Raw genomic sequence first — 6,587 nt, forward strand, 5'->3', positions numbered from 1 at the left:
GAAGCTTATGAAGATAAACACGGTTGATGACATGACATTCTATATCAATAGCTTCAGGCCAGAACTTTCTAGGTGTCTTGTACTCATCGAGCATTGTTCGAGCCATCTCAATGAGGGTTCTGTTATTGCGCTCCACTATGCCATTCTGCTGAGTTGTGTACGGAGCTGAGAACTCATGAGTGATTCCCATTGTATCCAGATAAAGATCAAGTCCGGTGTTCTTGAACTCAGTGCCGTTGTCACTTCTGATATGCTTGATCTTGACGCCATAATTCTTCATGGCACGGTTGGCGAAGCGTCTGAAGACATCTTGCACTTCAGTCTTGTAGAGAATTATGTGCACCCACGTATATCTTGAGTAATCATCAACAATGACGAAGCCATAGAGACAAGCAGTTGTTGTGAGGGTAGAGTAGTGAGTAGGGCCAAATAAGTCCATGTGTAGCAGCTCGAAGGGTTGAGATGTCATCATGATTGTCTTTGAGGGATGTTTTGCCCTAGTCATCTTTCCAGCTTCGCAGGCTCCGCACAAATGATCCTTCTTGAACTTGACGCCCTCGATGCCTATGACATGCTTCTTCTTGGCGAGAGTGTGTAAGTTCCTCATGCCAGCCTGCCCCAGCCTCCGATGCCAGAGCCAGCACTCTGAAGCTTTTGCAAGAAGACATACGGCAAGCTGTGGACCTGCTAAGAAATCTACCATGTATAGATCATCTTTCCGGTACCATTCAAAGACTAGAGACTTGTCAGATTCCATTAGTACAAGGCAACGATATTTTCTGAATATCACAATCATGTTCAAGTCACAAAGCATTGAGACGGACATTAATTTGAAACCAAGGGATTCAACAAGCATCACTTTATCCATGTGTTGATCCTTTGAGATTGCAACTCTACCTAGACCCAATACCTTGCTTTTACCAGTGTCAGCAAATGTGATGTGACTCTTGTCAGATGGACGTAAAGTTGAGTCCATGAGAAGGCTTCGATCACCAGTCATATGATTAGTGCATCCGCTGTCCATAATCCATTCTGAAGCATGAGGTGTCATACCCTACAGTACAGTTAGGGGGATAGGCTTCACCAAGAGTATTGTGAAGCATAAACATTTGACAGGCAAGAGGATTATTGAAGCTCAGATCAAGATTGGGACTGATAGGACGTATGGCAAATGATTCAGGAACAAAATACATAGTAAGACCATTTGGGCATTTGATCTTGTGCCTACAAGATGTTTTAGGTCCCCAACAATAGCATTAGACGCCTTTGATTTTTGGCTGGAGACCTTTTCCTGCAAAAGAAAGTTAATTCTTCTTAACCACCCACATCTTCAGGGGTGGCTTAGAAGCAATGAGTCTAAGTGCAACATCTGAGAACTTCGGCTTTGGAGCCCTAGCAAATAGCCTTGCAGGAGATACTCATATGAATAAGCAGAAAAGTTCTTAGTTCTATGAACATTGCGGTTTGAAGACACACGCTCATATTCATAAGTCTGAGTATGGTTTCCCTGCAAAACATTGGCGTTAGGGTGACTCAGGTGAGTCCTGTGTCTGTATGAAGCCTTTGGACCATATGAAGCCTTAGGTCTGGGGTTTGTCTTCTTCCCAGGTGGTGTCATGATGACATTCACTGGAAGGTTCTCAAGACAGCTTTTGGGAACCCAGATCTTCTTCATAGGTGGCCCATTACTGCAGTTAGTACCAATATACCTGGCAAACACTTCACCATTTTGATTCTTAAACAGTTTATAGTTTGCATCAAAGGATTCATCAATGATAATAGGGTTAGCACAGGTAAAGCCAGATAAGGTGGATGGGTCCACTGAAGGTCCCTTTGCAGCAACCCATGTGGTTTTGGGGTACTGCTCAGGCTTCCAGTAGGAACCATCAACATTCATTTTCCTCTCAAACCGAACACCCTCTTTCCTAGGGTTTCGGTTCAGAATATGCTTTTTGAGGACATCGCACAGTGTCTGATGCCCTTTCAGACATTTGTACATCCCTGTTTCAAGCAATGTCTTCAACCTAGCATTTTCATCAGCAATAGTACTGGTATCCTCAGCAGAGGGGTTAGTTACCACATCAGTAGTTGAAGACAATGCAACAGTAGCAGTAGTAGAACATTCAGCAATAGAGGTAGCGTTGTCACGCTCAAGGCATTTTAGACATGGTGGTTCAAATCCATCCTGAGCGGGACTAATCTGTTGAGCGCGAAGTGACTCATTCTCTTTTTGAAGATCTTCATGAGCCGCTCTCAATTTCTCAAGCTCTTGCTTCCTTTGAAGATAATCATAGCAGAGCTTTTCATGAGTGGTTGAGAGCATTTCATGACAACTTTCAAGTTCTTGGTACTTAGCATGAAGATTTTTAATGTCTTCCACTAAGGACTGTGAACGGGTCATTTCCGCGTCCAACAGGTCATCGCTTTTGTCTAACAGTTTTTGAGTATGTTTCATAGCTTTTTGTTGTTCAGTTGCAATTTTAGCAAGTGTTTTGTAGCTGGGTTTGGATTCACAATCAGAGTCATCTTCACTTGATGTTTGAAAGTAAGCATCGCGTGATTTTACCTTGGCACCACGTGCCATGAAGCAGTAGGTGGGAGCAGCGTCGTCCTTATCATTAGCTTCAGCGTTGGTGTGGAAGTCATTGTCTTCAGTGTTGAAGATGGACTTGGCAACCTAGGCTGTGGCTAGAGCCAGACTTGCAACAACAGGGTCGGAGTCCTCCTCAGACTCCACCTCCGCCTCCTCAGAAGCAGACTCCTCCTCTGAATCCATCTCCTTGCCAACAAAAGCACGAGCCTTGCCAGATGAGCTCTTCTTATGAGATGAAGACTTGGATGAGGACTTGGAAGAAGACTTTGAAGATTTCTTCTTCTTCTTGTCATCAGAATCATATTCCTTGCTCTTCTTCTTCTTCTTCTTCTTCTCATTGTCCCACTGTGGACACTCAGAGATATAGTGTCCAGGTTTCTTGCACTTGTGACATGTTCTCTTCTTGTAGTCATGAGTGGAAGCTTCATCATTTCTTGAGCTGGATCGTGAAGACTTTTTGAAGCCCTTCTTCTTAGTGAACTTCTGGAACTTCTTCACAAGCATAGCAAGTTCCTTTAAAATGTCTTCAGGATCATCAGAACTGCAGTCAGATTCTTCTTCAGATGAGGAAACAACTTTTGCCTTCAAAGCGCGAATTCGGCCATAGTTGGGACCATAGATATCTCTTTTCTCAGATAGCTGGAACTCATGTGTGTTGAGCCTCTCAAGTATATCAGACGGATCGAGTGTCTTGAAGTCAGGGCGTTCTTGTATCATGAGGGCAAGGGTGTCAAAGGAGCTGTCAAGTGATCTCAGTAGTTGTTGGGGAACGTAGCAGAAATTCAAAATTTTCTACGCATCACCAAAATCAATCTATGGAGTAATCTAGCAACGAGGGGAAGGAGAGTGCATCTACATACCATTGTAGATCGCTAAGCGGAAGCATTGCAAGAACGCGGATGAAGGAGTCGTACTCATAGCGATTCAGATCGCGGTTGATTCCGATCTAATCGCCGAACAATGGCGCCTCCGCGTTCAACACACGTGCAGACCGGTGACGTCTCCCGCGCCTTGATCCAGCAAGGAGAGAGGGAGAGGTTGGGGAAGACTCCATCCAGCAGCAGCACGACGGCGTGGTGGTGGTGGAGGAGCGTGGCACTCCAGCAGGGCTTCGCCAAGCACCGCAAGAGACGAGGAGGGAGAGGGGTAGGGCTGCGCCAAGAGGGAGATGTTCTTGTGTGTATGGCAGCCCCAAACCCCCCACTATATATAGGGGAAAGGGAGGGGCTGCGCCCCCACCTAGGTTTCCACCCCTAGGGGTGGCGGCCATCCCTAGATCCCATCTAGGGGGCGGCCATGGGGGGAGAGAGGGGGGGGCGCACCACTAGGTGGGCCTTAGGCCCATCTGAGCCTAGGGTTTCCCCCCTTTCCCTTCTCTCTTCGCCTTGGGCCCTGGTGGGGGGGGGGGGGCGCACCAGCCCACCTGGGGCTGGTCCCCTCTCACACTTGGCCGACGCAGCCCTCTGGGGTAGGTAGCCCCACCCGGTGGACCCCCGGGACCCTCCCGGTGGTCCCGGTACGTTACCGATAGCACCCGAAACTCCGGTGACCAAAACAGGACTTCCCATATATAAATCTTTACCTTCGGACCATTCCGGAACTCCTCGTGACGTCCGGGATCTCATCCGGGACTCCGAACAACATTCGGTAACCACGTACATCTATTCCCTATAACCCTAGCATCGTCAAACCTTAAGTGTGTAGACCCTACGGGTTCGGGAACCATGCAGACATGACCGAGACAACTCTCCGGCCAATAACCAACAGTGGGATCTGGATACCCATGTTGGCTCCCACATGTTCCACGATGATCTCATCGGATGAACCACGATGTCAAGGATTCAATCAATCCCGTATACAATTCCCTTTGTCTACCGGTATAGTACTTGCCCGAGATTCGATCGTCGGTATACCGATACCTTGTTCAATCTCGTTACCGGCAAGTCTCTTTACTCGTTCCGTAACACATCATCCCGTGATCAACTCCTTCGTCACATTGTGCACATTATGATGATGTCCTACCGAGTGGGCCCAGAGATACCTCTCCGTCACACGGAGTGACAAATCCCAGTCTCGATTCGTGCCAACCCAACAGACACTTTCAGAGATACCCGTAGTGCACCTTTATAGCCACCCAGTTATGTTGTGATGTTTGGCACACCCAAAGTATTCCTACGGCATCTGGGAGTTGCACAATCTCATGGTCTAAGGAAATGATACTTGACATTAGAAAAGCTTTAGCATACGAACTACACGATCTTGTGCTAGGCTTAGGATTAGGTTTTGTCCATCACATCATTCTCCTAATGATGTGATCCCGTTATCAATGACATCCAATGTCCATGGTCAGGAAACCATAACCATCAATTGATCAACGAGCTAGTCAACTAGAGGCTTACTAGGGACATGGTGTCGTTTATGTATCCACACATGTATCTGAGTTTCCTATCAATACAATTCTAGCATGGATAATAAACGATTATCATGAACAAGGAAATATAATAATAACTAATTTATTATTGCCTCTAGAGCATATTTCCAACAGTGGTGTCTTGACCATTTCATGCTTGGTAATCTCAGTGGCGCCGAGAGCACGAAGCTCATTTGTGATGTCGGTGAGGCGATCAAATGTGAGCTGGACATTTTCATTGTCGTTTCTCTTGAAGCGGTTGAAGAGGTTGCGAAGAACACTGACCCTTTGATCTCTCTGGGTTGAGACGCCTTCGTTGACCTTGGACAGCCAGTCCCAGACTAGATTCGACGTTTCCAGAGCACCCACACGGCCATACCGTCCTTTGGTCAGATGACCACAGATGATGTTCTTGGCAGTAGAATTCAGTTGAACGAACTTCTTGACATCAGTAGGAGTGACACCTTCACTAGTCTTGGGAACGCCATTCTTGACGACATACCAGAGGTCGACATCAATGGCTTCAAGATGCATACACATCTTATTCTTCCAGTAGGGATATTCAGTTCCATCGAAGACGGGGCAAGCAGCGGAGACTTTGATTATCCCTGCAGTCGACATAGCTAAAACTCCAGGTGGTTAAACCGAATCACACAGAACAAGGGAGTACCTTGCTCTGATACCAATTGAAAGTGCTAGTTATCGACTAGAGGGGGGGTGAATAGGTGATTTTTATGAAAGTCTTCAAAACATGGAAGTTTTGAAGACAAACAATAGAAATGAACATATTGAAATGCAGCGGAAGGTAGACTACACTAAGCAAGCCATAGTCAATATGTAATGAAGTGAAATCACGAAGACTAATAGCAGCTAGGTAGTAAAGATCAGGATGGAATATAGTATGAAGCCAAACAACAATAGTAGTCAAGCAATGAAGTCAATAGGTACGGCAATCGGGCAATGACTTCACAAAGACAAACTGTAAGTAATGAGAGGGAGAGGATAGAACCAGTCACTTGATGAGGACACATGATTTGTTGGACCAGTTCCAGTTGCTGTGACAACTGTACGTCTGGTTAGGGAGGCTGAGATTCAACTCAGAAGACCACGTATTCACCTTATTCCCCTTGAGCTAAGGACACCCAGTCCTTGCCCAATTACTCTGGTAAGTCTTCAAGGTAGACTTCCAAACCTTCACAGACTTCATTCACCGGTGATCCACAATGACTCTTGGATGCTCAGAACGCGACGCCTAACCGGCTGGAGGATTCACAGTCCTCAAGTGTAATAAGTCTTCAAGTCACGCAAACAGAAAGACTTCAGTGATGCCTAACACACTTTGGCTCTGGGTGTTTGGGCTTTGTCCTTGCAAGGATTTCTCTCTCTCAAAAGCTTCGGAGGTGGGTTGCTCTCAAACGACAAAAGCCGTGTACTAACTCTGAGCAGCCACCAATTTATGGTGTAGGGGGTGGGCTATTTATAGCCACTAGGCAACCGAACCTGATTTGTCCGAAATGACCGTGTGTCACTAAGGAACTGACACATGTTCCAATGGTCAGATTTCAAACACACACGACAACTTTA

This window comes from Triticum aestivum, chromosome 4B (genome assembly GCF_018294505.1).
Source record: "Triticum aestivum cultivar Chinese Spring chromosome 4B, IWGSC CS RefSeq v2.1, whole genome shotgun sequence".
In the NCBI taxonomy this organism is placed as follows: domain Eukaryota; kingdom Viridiplantae; phylum Streptophyta; class Magnoliopsida; order Poales; family Poaceae; genus Triticum; species Triticum aestivum.